Below are 23,972 nucleotides of genomic sequence, written 5' to 3'. Positions count from 1 at the left end.
ACAGGAGAAAACCGCATTAAATATTAATGCTTTTAAAATATTCTCCCAGATATATTGCATAAAATACGCGCTTAAAAAAATTTTACTCTGTTATAAAATTTTATCACTTACCGACGTGTCTCTTATATCAGCCCCGGCTCAAATGGTTGTTTTCCATCAATGTTGATTGGACCACCGTCATTTCGTCGTTATTTGCACTTTACTTTGCTCAAGATATCTAAAACAAAGATAAGAACTTCTTTAAAAAATAGATGTTATGACATTTACTTAATGCACACGCATAACGTAAAGTTTTATTTGTAAAATATCTTTTTCTTATAGTTTCGAACATATTTAAGTTTTCATTACACAAAGCACGTATTAGAATGCGAATTTTGACATGTATCTGTGACACGAAGATAAATTAAATTATTTAAATTTAATTTAAGAAAGTGTGTAAGTTACATATGCAACTAAATCGACGATATAAAAAAATTCTATATTTTAAATTTAACTTAATTTCCAAGATTTTAGATTATGGTGAATATAAAAGAATACATAACTAGAATAATTACACATCATATATTTGATTAATTTATATATTCCCGGAAACTATTAAAATCCGTATGATTCCAATTTATCTCTATCTTACTCTTTATAATTTCTGCAAATTCATTCGAAATTTATCCTTCGCTATTACATGCACGTGACCATTGGTCCTCACGCTCAACTTCCGTCTACGACGGAAACTTGATATGTGAACGTGCCGGGACGAGAGTATCTTTCAGTTACGTCCGACTAATTGACAACGGACGTTGAAGGTGCAGTGCGGAGAATGGGCCCGATCTTTGACAGATTAATTCCTAAGGGAATCTACGAGATTAAAACCTCGACCTCAGGTGAAGTCGCGCAATTTCCCAGATAACAGCCGAAATCGAAATTTTAGTAATATAAACCTTTTAATATAACAACTCTTTCTACTTTTGCCATTTAAAAGCATGTTATTATGCATTGCTTGTGCGCGATCGAAATAACTCTAATAATGTATTACATCAGAATTAACTTGGAACTTTGAGTCGACGGTTTTTCCCTCAATTTAATTAATGTCAGTGTCTTAGTGATGTTAATTAATTATTCTCATATCGTATACACGTGGAAAGAATCGCAGTGAAGGAATGAAATAATACGTGAAGTAAAAGAGAATAAAACACGAATAACCAATTAGAGCAGACCAGCCAAAGATGTTGGCTAGCGGCCAACGACGGCAACGACTGGTAGAAGATTGCGAAAACCTGGCTATGCCGCGAAAACTAAGTTCACTTTTATTGGAAACAGAGATCCTTCTTATAACACTGCCGCGCGGTGCCCTCTTCTTTAAATCGAATTTCAGACATTTCGCCTACGCCTTCTTGCCGGCCCAGCATCCTCCGCTACTACCTATAAACTCGAAGACAATTGGGAAACCCAAAATTTGCGAGTATGAAACTTGGGAACTATACCAGGCGAATATCGCCTTCCCTGCTTTTCCATTCAGCAGTCTCCATTTCACGGGCTCTACATGCTGACTGCGCAAAATTCATAAGAAATGTTCTCGAGAGTTCTGTTTGAAAGCTCGAAATTTCAAAGAGACTGTCGTTTATCAAACAACAATGGGAGAGACTTTGACGCGAAAATCTAGTTACGTGTATTATTAATCACTTGGAAGAAACAAAAATCATTTTTTAAAGATATGATCCAAAAGTTTGGCAACGAACATTATTAGAAGAAAGAGAAAAAGAATTTAATGAATATAACTAGTTACAAACTTAATTGATTTTTTCCTACATATTCTAATAAATTTACATGTTTACATAACTTAATCTGTAGAAATAAATCGTAAGGTAAAGATCTTTGTTTTTTATATAATATTTATAATATTTATTACTATAAACGTTTTGCTTTCTCACAATCACTAATTATTAATTGAATTCTGGGAATTACTTAGTTTTGTCAATTTAATAGAGCCATTATTATTCACAAATAATATTCTTGCAAATCCTCAATTCGACTTGATTATGTGTCCAATTAACATAGAACTAAAACGTCAACAGAGAGATACTCGTGATAAAACGCGGCGCACAGAGAGATTACAACATTCGGGATTGTTAATTGCTCGTCTGGTCGCTTTAACGCGGTCGCCTCGCGCATCGATTCGAGCGGTAATAGCAACGATTATAACAGCAATTTATCTACATAAAAAGTATTCATCCGGTTTACCAACAGCGAAAATTCCGATTTCAAACAGCTGGATTTAACGGTAATATTTATGATTCGCTCGCGGCGATAATAAGTGCGCGTAAACATTTAGCAAATCGACGGACGGCAAATCGTTGGCGTACGGTTGATTTTCGATCAACTGACGCGCTGTCGCGAACGAAAACAATGCACACCGATGGGAATTCGATCACCTGGGGATGTCGATTTCTGCTAGCGAATAATCCGACAGACATGTTCTGCCTTTTATATACATGACAGTCGTAATAATAATAATAATATTACCGTCACGCAATGGGATCGGCAAAATAACCAAAAATAATAATGTCCGATTTAAAGTACGCCATTCACAGTTACATTACCGTTTATTATATTGGTACCAGCAGTTAACGAAAACAATTATTCATTTCCTGAAAAAAGCTTAATAGGTCTCTAAAATATGGAGTTCTGTGCTTTATGTTTCAGAATGCACGCGTGGCATGCTCATTGAAACAAAACTGTACACAGCGAACATTGGGAACCATTTCCTAAAAGTAATTCCTACCGTTTTTAGGCAGAAATTTGAATTCACATATTCAAAAATATATTTTTAGATTCTATCACGTAATTTTTTTTTTTAATTGTTCATTTATCGCGTATAAGCAATATAATTTGGTACATTTAATAATTCATGCAATTGGCAAGCTTTCTTATATATATGATATCGCAAAGTTTTCATGTAATTTTATAGAAATGCAGAATTCAGAAATCTAAATCGTTGAACATCGAGAATTTTATAGCGACTAGAAGCGAATATATAAATTAAACGATTTCGAGGTACGGATTACTAAACATCGAAGTAATACTGCTCCAGCTTAAATTAGAGCTGACATCAATTTGACTCGCTCCAGAGACATTTTACGCATTTCGCACACGCGATCGATATCCGGGTCGCATCGTACGACATTCCATCAATGACATTCCATCAATCTAGAATCGGGGGACCGATGAATGCCGGGCAACGAGGACTACTTCGGGCTTGTCCCGTAGGGTGAGCCCGGCCGCCCGGTATTGTTAATCGTCACGAGCGAATAATCTGGCGGGCTCACGCCCGCGTTTGTACGTGCATTAGTCCGGCTCGTATGCAAACTGAAATCACGAGCGGTAACGACTAGGCGGCCTGCATAAATACGCAAGTGCGGCACGGTGGACTAATCAATTCCGCCGAATCACAGAGAATTTTCAATGCTCGAGTCTCACCCCGTTCAACCCGCGCCCTTCGTTACCTTTGCTACGTGTAACCTGCAGCGACACGATGCAGAGAAGGCATGAAGGGGAAAAAGGCGGCGAGGAGAGAAACCAGGGGAGTTTTATTGTCGGACTAATTCGGCAAAAGAGAATTGATTGCTGGCCCTCGTTGGCTCTGTCGCTTCCATGCGATACATACACGAAGCCCAGTGTTGGCTTCACTTCCCATCGTTCCCTTTGTCGATAATCGAAATTTAACAGTATCCGGTGGCCAGCGAATCGCCCATTAAGAGACGTAAAAAAAAAGGCCGAACAGATGTGAAAATGTGAATGCATGGCTGCACGTTTACTCAATTTCGGGATAAACGAGAATGGAAAGGAATGCAAGTTATATAAAAGAAAGGTTAATGCAATAATTAAGCGTAATTGAAATATTGATACAAAAAGTTAAATATTATAAATTCTTTAAAATACTTTATTTCTTGCTAAAAAAAAATATGCAGACAAGAAGATAGCAAAAGATAGTCATTTTTAAAAAAATATTAAACATTTGTAAAATAGATTCAATAAAAATCATATATTTTTTCTTTTTTTTTAGAGTAGACATTTATTTCATATTTCATTATTTTATTCAAATAAATTATATTAACCCTCAATTAGCACACCTCGGTTGGGCCACCTCAAATGCCACACTAGTGCGATTTGAGATTTTGACAACTTTTAACTGCCGTATCTCAGTCATTTTTAATAAAAATTTATGTAAAATTTCCCTGGCAATCGAGTAGTGCATTTTATTTTAGGAAAAAGAAATGATTTTTATATGAAAAATTGAAACATATAAAGTGCTGAACAAAAAAAAGTGGTGCGAATTAGCACATGTGTGCTAATTGAGGGTTAAAATAGTAAATAATAATAATAATAATAATCAAAAAAGCAATTTTTCTAAATATTTTAATTTCTGATATACATTTCAAGCGTTAAATTGAAAGAATGCTTTGTACATCAGCCTTTGGATTTCAACTCTTTGCAAATCATAATGTGTAAACAATGTATAAATAATTCACGCAAACTTCGCCGAAAGCTCCGTCTCCTTCGCCTACAGCGCGCGCGTGTGTAATTTATAATTCATTACACTCTACACTATGATCGCGTTAAGCATTGCTTAATAAATATGCAAGAAAGTCCAGATAGAAGAGAAAGAAAGAGAGAAGTGCACAGAATTTAATTGGAGGAAATTGTAAATGGTGGAGCTGTCATAATAATTTAGGTATTAACAATAGAGAATTATTAAAAACACGAAAATTATGCTCAAGTATATCTTTCGATTAGAATTAAGCAATGTATTCGCATCATAAATGGAACAGACAAAAAAACAGTGATATTTCATGTATAATAAATCCTATGTGCTCTTCGTTTTAGCAATTTATTTTCAGAGATCGGTTAAATCTCAGTTGCCAACTTAGTTAACGGAATGTCCCGAAATAAATTTTCTTCGATCGCGCAAGTTTCATTAACAGAACGGATTCCTCGTGCACGGTCATAAGCAGATCCTTATTTCAAAATTTCTTCCGACGCCTTCTACCCTTATCGCAGAGGTAATCAACTTCGCGTTAAGAATACCAAGGCGTTCCCTCGAAGATACCGTTGTCTTAAAACAAAGCTCTTTATTTGTGTATTGTATATGATTTATTTAACGAGCTAAGCGCCGGCACGCGACGTCGAATGTATCTTCATATACAGGGTGTCCTAAAAAGATTCGAACTCGTAAAGTCTATTCTCGAAATGTGGATTTAATGTTTCCTTGACAAATATTATCATTTTATAAAATTATTACTTTAATATTTTATTATAATAAATAATATTAATGATTTAATTAATTAAGTTTGCTTTAAGTTAATAAAAAAATCAAATTTCTTTACTTGCTTTGTGACTTTCAAAATCTATAATCGATTAGGATCATTATCTTCGATTAATTCGAAAATTGAGGATCTTAAATCTCCACTAAGAAAAAAAGGGAAACAAACTCCATAAAAAAGATCGAAGTTCGATCGTTTTTCCAAGAACTAAGTTTTTCCTCTTTCAAGAACACCCTATATATACATGTACGTGTTTCTCATCGCGTGTAGGCTTGATTCTCATTCTACGGTCATCCATCTTTCTCGGGTCCACTCGAGAGTGAGCGACGAAGGGTGGAAGACAAGAGTGATACTCTCGCGCAGGAAGAGGGTGAAAGAAGGAAGTGCGTGCCTTAGATTTCGTGAGACCGATCGTTCGCTCTGAGGTTCTTCATTAGCGCCTTAATTAGTGCCGAACACCAAGGCAATCTTAACGTGTCTCAATAACGTGTCTCACTCTCATTAAACTCGTCGCATTAATCGTACATTCGCCTACCACTTTTACTCGTTTTACCGTACAATCCCTTGTTCATCATATTCACCATCAAATTAAGTCTAAGTAATAAGTCGCCGAAGATGATGTGGCAAGACCTGATAGGTCATATCGACACGTCAAATGTCCGCCAGGAACGAAAAGTGAAAATAACGGGAATGACAAAGACTATAACCGAACGGTATCTGCTCTTTAACTTTTTCATCTCCCTAATGGAACACTTTCTCGTTATAATTTGTTTAATTTTAGAATCACTAAACTTTTAGACCTCCAAATTTCGCAGTGCTCAAATTAAGGGGCTCTCGTATTATAATATTCCAACATCCCGCGATCCAGGACAGTAAAATTTGTGAAGAGAATATGTGTGCGTGTGTATATGTATATGTGCTCTGTGCGCGCGCGCTGACGAATTCTGAATGTCACTAATTTTTAAACTTCGCAATTAGTCCCGAGAGCGATCCCACATGATTCCCTCCTGCAATTTGAGAAAAATTCGCGTTATTTTTTTTTCGTTTTCAACTTCGAAACTTTGTGCAGATGCAAGAGGTGTGCACGTGTGGTAGACGTAAATTTAATAATCGCATCGCTATGCTAAAGCGGACGATGATCGGATTAAAACATTACGCGAGCTTCGTTTCGCCGCGTTTTACACATTTCTCCGAGCTTTACAAAAACAAGATAAAAAATACTGCTGACTTCATATTAACGGGGGGATCGTTGTTTATTCATGCCAGCATTTCATAAATTTCGCGTCACCAGCGCGTAATCGCATGGAAAATTCAAAAACGCTTTGGTCACGCTGAAATTTTCATTCAAATTATAAGTAATTTGTGATCAAATCAATTACATTTTCCACCCTTCATATCATTCGTTCAACTCGGACTACTGCCACGAGCTCACCGGAACGTTTTAAATCGATGAAAGCCTCCACAACGAATACTACATGACAAAGGCTATTCAACGTGTTTCGCAATATATCCGGCGCAGATAATAATCCGTCTAATGAAAGCGTTACACGCCACACGCGAGAACATACGATGCCGTCCATAGAGAGATTGCATCAGACCCGAGTTTCTGTCTACAATTCCGTTTGCGCGCTGCAAGGTTTAGAGATACATCATTAAAAATTTAAAAATATAAATAATTGTTCATATAGAACACATTTCTCACGGCAATGTCGCGATGTATGCGAAAGATAATTAAAAACGTACGAAGAGTCATGCAAAAACTAATTAGATCAAGCACTAGATCAAGCGCTTGAGTCGTAGGACATTTACATGTAACAATTTTTAACATAACAATTTTTCAGTAAAAAAGGAAATATTCGCATTATATAATACATAAAAATTATGTAAATTTGTAAAAGAGAGCCCGATAAATCTTCATTTAATCTACGATTACTCAATTTACGATTGGTAAATTACTAAGGAATTAACATTATTCGATATTTTATCTCATTGCAACATCATTATGTTGCTCAATTTGTCCGATAATCTCAATTATCTTACTTATTTCTACTATTTTAGCAAAAAATAATGTTGCTGGCTCTTGCTACAAAATCAATTTGTTCAATGTAATACACGCAATTATAAAAAAGATCATAGATATATGATTTTCAAACTGAAAACGTCAAGCAGAAAATCCCAGGGTGGAATCCTGTCTTCGAAACTCTCGCGTGCGATATTGAAAAATTCAGCCGCGCACGATACTCCATCCATCTATTCTCAAGAAAATTCCGCTGATGGCGAAATGATCGCTCGAAAGGAGAAGATGCGAGAGGTGTTTGTCCACGATGCTTTTTTGGACGTCGCGAAGCCCGGGAAATGGGCGAACAGTTTTTAGATTCCATCCTGTCGCACGTGGTGCCATAGAGAGTCACATTAATAGCGAAAACATCGCTCGATGCGCGGCATACAGTTTGAAAACTTCATCGTGAATACATGGGGTTTCTTGCGATAAACATGAACTCGCTGAGCACGTTACAAGTTTATCTCGCCGATCATCAAACCAATTTGTCAGTCGTTACGGCATTATTACGTAAAAAAAAATTTCTTTAATTATTGATGTTTCAACATTTTAAGACAAAATTTATGTATCGAATATAATACGGAAAAAAATAAGATAGATATCCAAAAAGAGGAAAAAAATTTTTAAATTATATCCAATAATCTGGATGACGCCTCGTATAAAAAATATGCCGCGTGATGGATATCGCGCGGCGTACCTAGAGAGAATTGAATTGGAAATTCAATTTCGCGCATAGACGATCTTATCTTGGCGATGAAGAAAAAGCACGCTGGGTATTCAAAATCGGTATTCGATTTCTTGTGCTATTATTAAAAGTAAATAGTCCCCGGAAACGAACCGTCCGTCCTCTCTACAGGGAGCAAACAGCGGGAAGTTGGAGTAAGGAGAAAGAAAAACAAACGAGAGTCATCCTTCTCTCCGGGAGCCGCGGCGCTCGCAAATTCCGTCGGTTTCTAGGGGAGGAAACTTCTCGCGAAGAGAAGAAGAGGCCGAAGCGTCTAATAGGGAAACACGAGAAACATCGCGGATGAATACTGCCCGCCGCATTTCAAAGAACGAATATCGATTTATCGCCGAAAAGTTTCGCTCACGGCCACACCATGACTCAGAGACTGTTGTTTGACTTTCAGAAAGAAAAGGCGCAATGGGATATGTTTCCCTCTTTCGAACCGATTGTAACTTCCCTCACGGATCGCTGACGCGACAAACTTTCGATAAAACAACGGACGGATACCGCGTAATGCTTGAAGTTACCGGAAGTTACCCCAGGAGATGTCCCACGTTGTATCGTGGATAGAATAATACTGAAGGTGTTTGCCTCAAAGAGAAACGTTTACGCGAACGTTATTTCATCTAATGCAACCATAACTTACGTGATCTCCGAACTTTTGCGCTTTTAATAAAACCCAAGATTAAGAATACATTCAATGCGAATACAGTTTTATTAAGCACCTGTGGAATTGATTGATTTAAATATATAATCTGCAAACAACTTAATAACAAGTAAACAACTTAAACGAATTTTTCAACAGTTTTAGCATCCGACACTCTTTAACAGGATTAACACGATTAACGTGATTCGAGTAATGCTGCTATACGTCGTCCGTATCAAAATCACGGGCAAAGTTCGAGAGAAGGCCTGCTGGCACGACACAGCGCCGTGTCATCCCATTCGGTGTCGACAAAGCTATCGACCTCTGTGCTCACAACTTGGAGCATCACGTACGAGCCGTGAAATTATGCCGCGCCGCACATCATCCGTGACGATACGGACGTTCGCATAATCGAACGAGAGGACTCGGCCGCGCCGTCTCTCCTCGCGTCGCCCTCCAGATCCACCCACGCCCCGACGGACGCACCCGGCAGCGCGTAAACCAATGCCAGTTCGGATGCAAATCTTCGTCCATTTTGCATTTTGTCATCCGTCCGGCCGGCGTGGCGCGGTGAGGATCAACGCCTGCTGGTGCAAGAGAGCGTTACAGCGCGATTAAGCAGTGACGCTCAAGTGCCTCACGGTTCACGCGATTATTCCGGTCAATGTTATCATTATCTACGAAGCTAACTCCGATGACTGGAATTCCAATCTTCTGGCACACCAATATGTTCCATGAAAAAAATTGTTCGAAAACATTTTTGGAACTATTTATACTGACTCGTCGGTGAATTCTTATAACGCTTCGGTTAAATGCTGATATATCGTGCCAAACCCTACTACTCTCGGTACCCCAGTTTGCGAAACCATTATGTAATCGACATAGTCGTTACTTGTAAGATTATTTAACAAGGGAGTCACGAATTCCTATATCTAAGCCGAGAATATTGGAAAATAAAGTGCTATTATATTAGTAATTAGAATGTCGCTAATGTAACCCGATAAATTTTGGTTTCTCCACAATTTGTGAAATTACTCCAGTCCGCAGTCAACGGTGTTCTGGAATTATACTATCTAATAATAGAAACACGAATTCGCACTTACAATTAGATCTCAATGCGGTACTGATAAATAAGTTACAACTATACTATTAGTAATTATTACAAGCATAATATCAACATGTGAACCAACATATAAACTTTGAACTTTATAAATTGAACTTATTTTATTGAATAAGTTGGAAATTGTCTTTTCGACTTTTGATAGAAGCAGGCGTGATATTCAAGATTTGTTAAAATCTGAAATTATATATAGGAATTCCTATTTATGTCTTGTATTTCCGTAAATTTCGTGTTAGCATACGATTCTAGAACAACGCTTAGCGTCCTGTGCGAGAGAAATTTCGGAGATATCTCTATACAATTCGACCTCGTCACTCGTCACGAGAGACGATCTCTCGCATGAAATCGACGCGCAACGGCAAATATTTTACGAGCGACGCTGCGCGGAGCGTCCAACGGATAAATGCGCCACGTGAAAATTAAATAGCACGAAGCCGGCGACACAGAGCAAATTCGAGCACTCCCGCATATCTGATATACGAAATATGAAGCTCCGGACAATCGACCCCGTGCGAAAACAATGGCCGAGCGCGATGTAAATCTTGGTTCATTTTATATTATGTCACCGGCTGGGAGAGGCGAGGTTACTCGCAAATACGCCGCGGCAGAGCTGTAACACCGGGTCACGATTATCCGAGCAGGAACGCTCGCGCGCGTTTTGCCGGCTTTTACGAGCGCGCGGGAAATCTGCCTTCTGCGCGCGTATGTAATTCCATGTGCACGCGCGGTGCATAAATATGTTAAGTAATGGATATAGACAATTCGTGTACATATATTGTATACCGCCTTTATTTTCACGCGTTCACTATGCACTTTGAGCAAAAATACATTATTTAGTAAATATATATTAAATGTATGCAAAATGTAAAATTCAGGAATCGATAGGATATTGTTGAATTAAATGATTCCCATGGCATATTCAATGTATTAAAATAATGTAACGTTTCCATAAAATGTAGAGAGACAGAAAAGCAGAAAGTCGAACAAGGTATACGTAAGAAATTAGCAAACTGAAATAATGCATCCGCGAGAGTATTACAGCACTTCTTGAGAGCGTGCTTCCGTGTTAAAGAACCGGGACTAATTTCCAACTGCAAAGTAACTACACTTCGCTATTCGAGTTTCTATGCATTGACAAATTTCGAGTTAAATAATTGTCATTCAAATTACTAAAAGAATGTAACATTCCGGTACAATGCAGGAATAAAAGAGAAAGAAATAAAAAAAAGTGTACAGAAGATGAGAAGGAAACTAGCGAACTGAAATAATGCGTCTAAGAGTATTACAGCACTACTTGAGAACGTGCCTCCGTGTTAAAGAACCGAGACTAATTCCCAACTGCGAAGTACTGGACTCCGCTAAAACGTTCTGATACGGGTAAATATTTATCTGACGATGCATTCATCACGGTGCAACGTTGCACGCGTGTATTCTGGCAAATTGCGCGCCTGGTGTATTCCACTTAGCAAAACCGTCAAAGGGTTGGCGCATGCAACAATGCACGACTGCCGCCGCACAGCCCGAATATGAACAACGGCGGCAGAGAGAAAGAGAGAGAGAAAACGATGATAGATCCGGTCACGGAACAAAAGGAATGAATTAAAGCGCGCGCATGTATGATGGAAGGTCACCAAATTAAAATGTATGAAGAGAGAAATATCGTTCACAACCGGTGAATACCGTGACAGAATTAACGATATCCGCCGTTTACAAAGTTTAACGCCAAACGAAGCGTATCTCGCGACGCCAGGCTTCGACAAATCCGTGACTTTCGAACGTTCGTATTTTTTGAGATTTAAAATCATTGCCGACGCGTGAAATAGCCCAATCAATTTACTTCCTTAAAAAGAAAATACTTAAAAAATATATATATAAAGATATCATTTAAAAAGATAAAGAAAAAATAAAAAAAAAATCTTAATGCATATATCTATTTCAAATTAGAAAATGCAAAAAATGCAGTTATATTATATACGAATATATGATGTAAGATAGTTTATGAAAAAAACGTGATCTTTCATAGAACGCACTGAGAATTTTAGAGAAATGTGATAAATGTTGGCACGTTGCTACTATACAATAGCATAGCTGCGACGTTGGATCTCGATAATGTACATAGCAAACATTCGCTAACAATTTAATACATTCACGAATACTAATCACCGGAGTTACACATTATACATAAACCGCAAATCTCTCTCCTCTTATGCAGTAATCGCAATACTAATGCAGCCTGTATGAAGCTTAGGCTATTAAATCTATATCAGCTGTTTCACCAAGCCCTTCTCGTTAGTGCAAGATAGACTTTCATACGTGATGCATGCGGTGGAATGAAATATATATTTCCTGTTCCAGCACATGAAATACGCGCGCGGGTATATCGGAAAAAAATAATTTTTTTAAGACTAAGGCACAAAAGCAGAAATTCTTGGATGCGCAATTCCGAAGAAATTGGTCGCCTCTAATATTTTTTATAAGCTATAAGAAATACATAAGTAATAGACAATTGCGTTTTTCATTATATAATCGCAAAGATTTCTTTTAGAGTTCTCGTGATTAAATCTCGCGTACAAATTCCACCACCTTAACATTATCCACTGCTATAATGATAATTTGTTGGTAACTTTAGCCAGATAAATCTAGATTTAATTTGATATTTCGCGAAATTGGATATCCGTTCTACTCCAGGATATTGATATTATTCTAATGAGACAGATATATATATACATTATTGCGCAAATAGATATCGTTTCATTGATTGCATAACCGATATGAACATCTCCGGACGATGCTACTGTATAATGTATAGATATCCGACATATTTAGCCAAAGAACATCCATGTTTCTCAACAGTAAGACAGAAATATTGTTAACAATCGTGTTAATCAGAACAGTCGAAGCAAGAAAGTAATTGATCAATTGATCGAAATAACTCAACATCTGCATAACGAAATTACAAGAAAGATTACGAAGAAAATTACAAAACAGTACGAAACAGAGATCTAGTAAAACGCTGAAACAAATATTCAGCCAAGAGAATCCAGGAGATATCCCGAACAAATTATCATCTATAAATTAATTAATATAATTTTTACTTGGTAATATAATACATATGTGCTACGATTTGGTATTTTCAACAACTTGAACAACGGTTAGGGAAATTTTTAGACCGTGGCGCAAATTTGATCGGGATCTATGTGTGGATTCCATGAAGCTCGATGTGTGTTCTGCGGGATTAAGCCGCACCTATTTCGCGCGAGTATTACACGTGAGCGGTTATACCGATAACGCGGTTCACGCCACTCGGTAATCACTGCGCCAACGGCCGCCGGCATCGCCACCGGATCGACTCGCCTTTTCAATTCGCAATGCGGCCATTCCATTGCGCGCGCGGAAAGCCCTACCAATCGACCCTACGCCAACCTAATACATGACGGAGGCTTCTCGCACCGCTTCGGCGCGAGCAGCGTTGCGGGCCGCGCAAGTTTCGATCCGGAGGGCGGTACGCTTTATGGCTTTCATTAAAGGGCAACCGAGATGGAATAAGGGCGTATGTCCTTAGAGGGCAAATGGACCGAGCTCGGAGGATGAAGGACCACCGACGAGAAGACGGTGAACGTATGTGTGTACCACGTGCGGACACACGGGTGCAGAATTTCCCGTTGGCTGCTTGGCTCGGCTTGGCTTGGCTGGCTGATGTAGTGATGTACACGATGTTTACACGAACGGCTGCCCACCCGACGCTGCTTTCGCCAGCTATGAATTCGCATTACGGTGGCGCCCGACGCATTATAAACTATAACGACTGCCAGGACATTCGGTAGACCGGATATCTACCTATAAAGCGACAGATCATGAGCGCGATGCATCGCTAACAATTCCTTTACGGATATTGCGTCATACAACACGGTAATGATCGCTTTTAAAGCGCCGCTGGTCGAGGAACAATCTCGGCATTAGAACATCTCAAGGGTCAGTGGAATGATGATCGCGGACGATCGTCGGAAATAGATATATGCCGAGTCTATTTGTGTGTGCTTACAATTAGTAATAGTCGCATTTATCGGAAAATTATTATTATAAAGTCATACCTTTTCTCGGATTGAATCTGTTATATTTAAATGAAAACGTGTTCACGTTTGAAACAAGCTGTACTAAAATAACAGTAGAATTGAAATCGTCACTGACCTTAATAAACTATTTACGAGTCCGTACAATTGAAAATAAAGAAATCAGATGTAGAACTTTTTTAAATTTTCTCTAATAAATAAATGAGATAAACAAAACTAACAAATGCTATATTCATTGTTGGATCTAAACAAGCTGAATTAAAACAAAAGTAGAATTGAAATCGTCGCTGACCTCAATAAATTATTTGCAAGCGCGTACGAATGCAAAATAAAGAAATCAGATGTAGAACTTTATTAAATTTTCTCTAATAAATAAATGAGATAAACAAAACTAACAAATGCTATATTCATTGTTGGATCTAAACAAACTGAATTAAAACAAAAGTAGAATTGAAATCGTTGCTGACCTCAATAAATTATTTGCAAGCGCGTACGAATGCAAAATAAAGAAATCAGATGTAGAACTTTATTAAGCTTTCTCTAATGAATAAATGAGACGTACAAAATTAATATATGCTCTCAGGAAAACAATTCTATTTTTAAGAAACCTTAATATCATTTCTGACAAATTACGCGAACCGTATTAGCGCAATACTGCATGGAAGTACAGAAGAAAAAAGTACAAAAAGTATTCTAGCATCTTTTGAAAATATCTAGAAATAACTCGGAATGAAAAAGTTAATAGCGCTCAGCGCGTACAAGTCACTCGTGGTATTAAAAAATGCCTGAAATACGGGCACGCGCGGAAGTACTTCCGTTCTCCTGGCGCGACTGCCGAGACAATAGCCTTCCTCACTCCTTTCTACCCTCTTTATGTAGCACCAACAAAAGACTCTCGATATGCGACCTCGTGTGCTCTCACAATGCCTCCCGTATCATCTGTAGTCTCCATACGCCGAAGGTACATGCCAGAGGAGCGCGTCTAAAAAAAGGGGAGAGAGAAAAAAGGAAGGAGATATGACTGCCAGGCATGATAATTAATAACCGCTCTTCCTTCCCCAGCAAAGATATATTCCTGTTTTATTATTTCGCGTGTACGATGCAATTCTCTAGGATCGAATCGGGCTTGTTGAATTCCCAGGAGAACAGGGAACGAGGAAAGTCGATAAATCGTGTGTAGCGAACACGCGCGCGCGCATCCATGCTAGCTGAATCATTCGAAACGATCTAAACGAGATTCGTAGCTCCATTTTCCAATTTCGCCCAACTTGAAGGAGCCTTTTCACAGATCCTGCGAGATAGAAACGACCGAGTGGATAGGTAGGTACGTAAGAAAATTCCACCTGATGGGAGCGAAAAGGTGTGTACTCAAGGGGATGGTATCGCGAAGGAAAAGCCGAAGGGAGGAATCGCCACGAGGAGAGGCACGATCGTCGGGGTAGCGTACGTGGCGAGGAAGCGTAATTTTCAAATCGAACCGCGCGTGCAACATCGATCCCTACGTTTCTCACCGTCCGAGACGCGGATCCGAGAGCACCATCAGGTTGACGAATTTACCCCGTGAGAGGACCCGGCCGAAGCCACGGTCGGTCGAGCTCCGTCCGCGCGGGGAGCGGAGTGGCTCGGTCGGTCCCGGTAATACGATAGAGTTAGGTAACTAGCTACGTTATACCTTGGCAAACCCATTATATCGCTCTGGGAATCCTTTGGGAAATAGTCTATAGCGCTGCCGGTCCCGAGCTTCGATCAACCGTGAAATGTAGTCCGATACGTATTACCGGGTACAGTACCCAATACGTTTCAGCCGGCATCTGGTGTATAGGGCACCACCACGGCGCGGGCCGCGTTACCTTCCGCCGGCCCGGCGCGGAGAATTACCGAGCCTACTATGCGCTTAGGATTCCGCCTTCGCATGGAATTGCGGCAATTTCTCTCGTTCGGCCTGAGCACGAGGTGCATGTAGTTTGTCGTTCCTAAACATGCGACATGCTAACATATTAACCCTCTACTGCTAGTATAGTTGCATTTGCGTAACGTAACTAGCGGCCTCAACACGACCCCGATAGACGAATGACGTCATAATCGAAGGTAATTCACGTAGAACTAATTCCGCTCTTTCGGAAATTTCTGATACATTGCAGCTTTGCAAAATTATAATCTGAGCTTAATAAAAATTGCAATAAGTATATAAATGCATGATAATTCTATTAATAAATAATGAAAAGATATTGGAGACATTTCAAATTTATATCGATAAATTAGCCACAGTTTACGTGTTTATTCTTTTAATCTGTTTATAATGCTCTTTAAGGAAATTGTAGTCCACAAATCAATTTACGAAATTGTTGCTGTATTGTAATTACGTTATACCTGCGCGACAGCAGATTGGAGAGCGATATGTCATTGTTCGCGACTTGCCTTGGTAAGGAATAAAATAAATCGTAACGAGTAAAAAAAGGAACGCTATTTTCGAAAAATTGTTCCGTTAATTCTTACAATCGATTATATGCGAACAAACGAATATTGACGATAGGAGAAACGTATGTACAGGCGGCCACATCGCCGCGTCCCGACCAGCTTTGGCGATGGAACTTTTATAAAAACGGCGCGAATGAGCGCTCGACAATATTTGATTAGATTTTACAAACAAACGCACTCGGACGAACGCGCGACATACACGTGTAATGAATTTACATCGCGCCCCGGCGCGATCGCCTCTTTTATGCATTTGAGAGAGAGAGCGCTTGTCCTTTCCACTGCCCTTCTACCCTCGTCCGCGAAACGATCATGAATTCAATGGTTTCCGATAACAGCGGGGTGGAGTCGAGGAGGAAGAGAATATAAAACAAAAAGAAACGCTCGCATATCGACAGTAATTTACATAGGGGGAGAGCGTTCCGAAGGTAATAAATGTTCACCTACTCGACGATCTTTCCGATCCTACACACTTGAACGGAGTCGTCGTTGCGCACGCACGCCCGTGTGTGTCTTTTGAAATCAACAGGCTCAGTGAAGTTCTTAAAGTCGTCGACAACGTCGAACATTCTGAATAGAAACTAGTATTATTGATACGTCTCGAGTAGAAAAGTTTCTGACAACGTGCGCGTCATTATTCCAAGTCGTCGACGCGTTGAACAATCGCGTGCGAACAAAGTAAATATTTTTGCTTTTATTTACCGAAGCGAACGCTGCCGATAACTGTCGACAATTGCTTATGCTCGAAGTTAGAGTTTATTCTACAAACTTCTTGTCTTCGAAAATCTAACAAGAGCGGAAATTATTTCTAATTTTCTTTTAATACTAATGTTAATTTAAATGCTTGATTTAAGTCAGTATCATATTGATATTAAGACAAAGTCGAAAATCATATGTTTTCAGTAATTTTATTAAAATTTTCTGAATTTCCCAGCTTCTGAGATATAAAAAGCCATTTTCTGAGATTTGTCCGAAAAGTTTATCTCATCGAAGAAAAGAAATCAAATAATATCTACGTTCTATTGCTTTTCCGTTGCGATACGGTAAAGCACCAAAAGTAATACACCTGAACGCGGTTCTCGGCACAACCCTTCCACTTTTCGGACTAAACACATGAATCCTAACACGGTAAAGCCAGGACGGTGCACAAATTCGCGAAAGGACACTAATAGCGGTCAAGCTGACTACGGCGCTACAATACCGGTATCGCCGCGCTATTATCCGCAAGTTTATTGAATGTTAAAGTTCTATGGAGAATTCTCCATTTCGCGTTTCCCCGGCTATATTTCGCCGTCAGTAAGTACGTCGTTGCTACGTAGCCATGATAATTGGCACGTCAGGACAATGCGGCGTATCAGCGAAATTCCGCCACAGTGCTCATTTAATCAGAAACTATATACAACAGTACCCATCGAATTCCTTGCTGTTTAACGAATCAAACGTCGGGGGATACCTTCGAGTCGTGCTTATAGCAAAATTGACTTAATAATAATAGTCCCGTCAGGGAATATCACAAGTAATCGAATATAGCGTTGCTCAAGAAGAAACATTCACTGCGCGACTTAATGCCAGTTATCGTATTTCAATTCCAGAATTTTTTCGTTTTTTTTCGCCAGAATTGTGTAACTTAAATTATGCTATTAATTATAAACATGAGTAAAAATTATCTTTTATATCGAACTAAAATTATTTACAACTAAAATATATTTCTCTAATCGCATTCTTATAGTGCTTCAATATACGCACTCGTCTAAAAGTATTTTTATTTATGTGGAAAAAGATTGGTAATAGCTATAAATATTTAATCGCGATTATAAAAATAATCATTTTTAATTTCTTTTTTATAAACGCAACGCTACACCGTTCGTGCAAGTAACATTAAAGTAGATAGAGAGTGAAAAAAAAAAGATTTAGCTCCAAGTAGTCCGTTTATGAAATCATATCGTTAAAAGCACATATTATCGAGGTCGTGCACCTTTCGACGTAGCCGTATAAGGGCCTTACACGCGTTAGACGAGATAGGTGCAAGCGAAATGATTCACGGGCGACAGGAATAGAACTGTGACCGTTTCCCCTCACGTTCTTCTTCAGGGTCGGTGAAGAGCCTTGAAGAGCCCGTAGGGTCGGGCAGTCGGTGTAGTACGAGGATGAGAAGCTCGTGCTTTCGAAAGCGCATAAATTTTTTCGACCCATTGAAAATCGTATAAATTACGACAATACGGCCCTTTAGCTATTGATCGATTTAATTCGAACAAAGTAGTAGAATAGAAACTGTTCTGCATCGTTTTGCATTGTACCGTAATAATCATAGAGATTCATTTCAATTGCATATAAATTAATGCGATAATATTAAAATGTAAAAACTATGTATTTGCATGTCGCAAACAAAGGAAATATACCTTTACCTAATAATGACTATTGTGCGCGAAAGGATTAATCTTGGTATCTCAGTTACTTTTTGAGATTCGCAAAAGAGACATTTAAATCATATGAAGTACTTAATGAAGAACTACTTTCTTTTCCTGCTTGCACTCAAGATATGGATAAGTTCTCTTCGTTCGCCGAGGACGTGACGCTCGCCCGCTTCTAGCGCATCTAGCGGCACTGTCAAGGTAAATTAATGTATTTCCATAATTCATTATAAATAATTCGTGCAATTGATAAAAGTATTTCGCAATATTAATTCAAAAATTATGTTAAAAATTAATTTTAATTTTAAATTTAGTCGGACTCAAAGAATATATCAAAACTCATTAAAATCAAACCATCAGAATACTCGAGAAATTCTTCGATAAATTGAAAAATCCAATGATTCTTCAATATAATTCAATGATTTTTGTTATTTTATACATTCCTATATAGAATAATTATGTCATGCGAGTTTTCCTTCCGAAAAGTAAATCATCTTTTTATGGTTATTAAATGGATGTTTGAAACAAACATTGCGATTTTGTAAAGACTATTAATTTTATCATTTTAATAGAGCTATTATATCGTCCATTTATTAGACAATCCTCGTGTATACGCGCTGAGCTTAACGTTTTATAAATGTTTTACGATTAATATAGAATTGATTTTTACCATCCACGATCTGCCTCGAGTGCGCGAATTATCTCGAAAACAAAATGCGAGACTGTCAATGAACTAACGCGCTCCAACAATAAACAAACCCCTCAGCGCACAGCGAAGCGCCCGCGGCATCCATGTATTCGCCACTGATTTCGAAATATTTAGCGATTACCCCGAAGCGTGAATCCGCGAACGATGCCGATCCGTCCGGGCACATTCATCTAGATAATTCAGCGCGCGCGCGTGACACCAATGAGAGGAAAACTAACCATCGATCTTCGTTGGCGTTCTTTCTGCTTGCAGCTTGCACATCGGGACATTCATCGTGTTTTGTTTTGTTGTAGCCTCACCCATCCGCCCGCCCCTCGCTCCCTATTCCCATACAGATTCCTGCATCCGCGACTTCGCCCTTCGCGCTCTTCTCGGGCTCTCTTCCTGAAGCGCGCCTTCTCGCGTTCCACCCTTTACCATATTACTAATATCGTCCACTGATTCGCGTAATCGTCTCGAGCATTCGACGCTGCTCGCCCACCGTCACTTTTTTCCAATTTCGCTCCCTCGAACCGTCTTCCTTCTATCCGTCATTCTTTACCTTTATCGTTATTCTACGTTTCGTTTGCTGTCTACCGTCATCCACTCGACATCAATTTGCTTCGAGACGACGATGGCAGCCACCAGCAGAAAATATCATCGTTTTTCAAAGGTAAGATGCAACTTTATTACCATTGATTTCGCGAGAAACCTCCGTGAGATTTTCGTATTTCACATCAAACGGGGTGTCTCACATAGCGTGACCTTTTAATTACTAACAAGGAGTAGAAAATATCTCACAAATTTCTAATTTTCAGTATTAAATATCTCGACGAGTAAATCTTGTATTGAATTTGTGTTAAAATATAAATTTAAGTTGAAATCTAATGAAAAATTAAGTTTTATTTGTATCTCCTTAAGGTTCTCTATGCCAAAGCTCTTTAATTCACAATGTTGAATAATTAAAATCGAATCAAAATTAATTTAATACTTGATTAATTTAAATTTAAAAAAATCAATTATTGTCCCGACATTAAAATAGCCCCCATTCTTCTTAGTTTTCCTTCTATTATCTATCGTTAAAAGAACACGCGGTGGTCTCGCGACACTCTGTGCACGACAGCAAAAAGTTGCCGCAACAGCCACGTCACCCTGCTGATGAACAGAGGAAGACGGAGCTGCTTTCGCGGCGCGCCGATATAAAGGGGTTCAATGGGTTCCCCCGAATGATTTATCGTCCTGGCGAAGGGTAGCTGAGTCCTTGCGACACGAGTCACGTGCCGTGTTCAAAGTTGAAGTTGCGCGACTCGACGAAAATGATCTTCATTGCCGTTCGTGGCTGCGTCAAGAGTAAATTTCGTGTATACGACCTAGCTATCTGGCTTATGGGAGTATTTTCGTCTATAATTATATATCTCTTTCGGGTTCACCGTAATTCATGTGAACGCTTTAATACTCACGAGATATCGCCGGATTGCGAAGAAAAATAAGGGAAACGAAGTTTTGATCCTCGCTCTTCTTACAATTCGCGTTATCTTACGTTCCTTCGAACACGCTCTTACGTCTACCAAACCCTTGAGAGAATCACAATCGAATATCGATAACTGTTCAAAGAAAGTACGTATGTACTCAGAGAACATACATATATGTAACTATATATCTCACGCAATAACGTCCAGTGCTCCCCGGTGTCCTTAGACGGCGCTACGTCGGGCGGAAACGATACGGCTGACCGTTTTTCGTAAAGAAAAAGCACGTAAAAAGAAAGCCAAAGGGTAAAAGCTGAAAACTACGCGCGGTAAGAAAAGAGACCTGTGGGTATACGAGCGAGCCGGATGTCTCTGCGGAGCTCTTTGGTAAGCTCGTAGCAGTCCTCGCGCGATGCCGAAAGCTCTTTGCGGAAAAGCACCGACTACGTATCCTTGAAACGCACGTCGCATAAACGCTTCGCGTATAAGAGGTACTCCGCGTAGCCGGCCACGGAGATACACGACCGGATGCCCGTATATTAAGAAGAAAAATACGAATCTCGCGGCGGAACGAACGTCGGGCAAAAAGTTTTTTCCCGCTATCGACATTTTGTTCGTCTTCTGTCGACAGTGCAAAATTGATAACGCGTACTATTTTACTCGCACTTGTATTATATGTAAGAATGTCTGTCTTAGTCTTGAATTAATTATATTCAACATAATATCTAGTATGATGTAAAAATAGGGGTGAGAAATTAGTTAAACTGCGATTAGAATTCACTAATATTGGCGAAGGTAACTTTAAGATAACGCGACAGCGTTGTTATCGCACATCGAAACGTTAGCTTTGCTAGTCAACTATGCCATGCCTCGAAGTGATCGCACACGTATCACGTGTCTCTTCGTAGCTGAATAGAAGGAACGTTAGATGAGCATTCAGACATGTACATGGATATACAGATATATGTATATATAATCTTAATGCGTCTGTAATGGACTTGCAAACTATTCAACGCGCGCGCGAAACTCACGTTAACTTAAGCACGGTTACAAAGCCGATAGTTGTTAACTTCCGGGATAAGACGAGAGAGAGAGAGAGAGCCTTGAGACACAGTACAAGTGCTGGTTACCATGTCCGTTAGACCAGCCAGAAACTTCGCCGAAAGCAAAGGTCGTTAATAATTTAATCAATAAACGGATATATAGTTTAAACGAGCAATAAAATGCTCTGAAGACAGATATGAGGCGATGCTGATTACAGCACAATATATTTAAAAAAGAATGCAAATTATATGATCACGATATCCGGATGTCTATAAAAATTTTTGAATATATCCAAGATTTCTTTCTGTATATCTTCATCGTGATAATTATCTTATCTTTTTAATGAGGGAGAATTTTGCTTTCATGTAATGAATAATTCACTTATTTCTAACGACAAAGACGGAACTGTTTTTTCTCGGGAGAAATATCGTATATAGATTTACACAAATAACAAATATCTTATACGTTTAAAGTAAACTGACAAGATCATAGAAATCAAAATTAAGGAATATCATAAAAGCATCGCACGCTATGTAGAAAATGTGTTTAAATAATTGTTTAATGGCTTGTTCTTATTTTATTTCATGTCATCGAAGAATAATCATACTATATCATCTATGGCTGTTACGTGCGTCTAAAATGTTTTATTGTTTCTGTCAATAAATTCGATAGCACGAACAAATTGAAAAATCTTTGTCCCAAACGCGACAATTATAATATATTAATTTTTAATTAACTCCAAGTCAACCGACGTTGTCCCATAGAATCGATAATCCGCGTCGGAGTGTCGTGCGACCGCACAACTTTCCCAAAAGTAACAAACGATGGTTCGGATATGTCAGGCTCGGTGATTAACGATAGCTCGCGGTTCGTGTTCTCTCGCTCATTGCTAACGATCACCGTCGATGTCAACGTGATTCATTTCATCAATTATCGCCGACCGGGTTCTCGCTGGCGAGACGATGACGGCCGAATAATTTGCCGATGATCCTCAACTACGTGCATGTCCAGTCGGAATTTTACATAGCTATAGCTGATCGATGACATTTTATCGAACTCTTATTGATCAAAGTGTCTATCGGATAGAATAATGGTTATAATAAACGTATGAATTCTTTGCGTTGACTTATCCTTAATTCTAAAAGCAATATATATAGATATGTATATTGACATAATCGCAGATTTGTTTAAAATTCTTTTACGTAAGTGTAATACTCTGGTTATTTTAAACTTTGAAACAATACTTTTATGATTCAATAAAAATGAAAGATAATTATAGAATTTGTTGTTTCAGTAATAATACTGATATTCTTTAAATAATTCAAGTTGAGTCAAATTTGGATAAAATGCTTATCTTCCATGAACTTTAAAATCAACTCGGACGTGATTGCCAAATAAGTAATTTTCAATCTTCATCTTTACTCTTCAGATTGTTCACTGTCTGGCTGATTAAAATTCGAGGATTTGTCAATAAAACGGTCCTTCCGACGTCAACCGACGCAAGAACCGAACTCGACGATCGTGGATAAGCTTAATGGCCCGTTCTAATTAAAAGACCCATTATCGTCGCTAGAGGTACTTGACAAAACCGAATCCGCAAATCGCATCTATTACCTAATTCTAACTGCTTGTAATGCGAATGTGCCTTAGCAATTTTCAACAACAATTTGCGAGTTCGAGAAAACAGAAAACAAAAAACGATCGAAGTAAATATCGTCAAGAAGTCATTTTAGAAAGACTTGATTACCTTGATTAAATAATCGTGAAAACGGTTAATTAAATTCACAACAACCGAATCATTTTCCAGAGGTTAATTCTTCCCAAGATACTGGTTCGTTAACTACGCTAATCTCAATTAAACTCTTTCTCTTTCGAAAAGCATGACGCAAAGAATTGAAAGACAGTGAACTTGGACATCTATAAAATATTGCTCTAAAAAAATGGAGAG

The 23,972-nt window shown here is 38.7% G+C and overlaps 2 protein-coding genes across 4 annotated transcripts in view; one reads left to right on the top strand and one right to left on the bottom strand.

Annotated features, from left to right (window-relative positions):
* LOC143904226 (uncharacterized) overlaps positions 1-23,972 on the bottom strand; it is a 470,020-nt gene that overhangs the window by 415,891 nt on the left and 30,157 nt on the right. For both annotated transcript variants that reach the window (XM_077418674.1, XM_077418675.1), the window contains exon 3: positions 112-217. The gene's annotated coding sequence lies outside the window, so the exon portion shown is untranslated. The remainder of the gene's footprint in view (positions 1-111; positions 218-23,972) is intronic.
* Positions 1-23,972, top strand: part of Vn (membrane-bound neuregulin protein vein) — a 320,017-nt gene that overhangs the window by 291,952 nt on the left and 4,093 nt on the right. For both annotated transcript variants that reach the window (XR_013258870.1, XR_013258869.1), the window contains exons 6-7: positions 18,950-19,024; positions 19,785-20,184. The gene's annotated coding sequence lies outside the window, so the exon portion shown is untranslated. The remainder of the gene's footprint in view (positions 1-18,949; positions 19,025-19,784; positions 20,185-23,972) is intronic.

This window comes from Temnothorax americanus, unplaced genomic scaffold, assembly GCF_048541705.1.
Source record: "Temnothorax americanus isolate GAGA-0224 unplaced genomic scaffold, ASM4854170v1 Scaffold5, whole genome shotgun sequence".
In the NCBI taxonomy this organism is placed as follows: Eukaryota; Metazoa; Arthropoda; class Insecta; order Hymenoptera; family Formicidae; genus Temnothorax; species Temnothorax americanus.
Note: the sequence above shows the minus strand (reverse complement) of the source record. Positions and strands in the feature narration are given on the sequence as shown.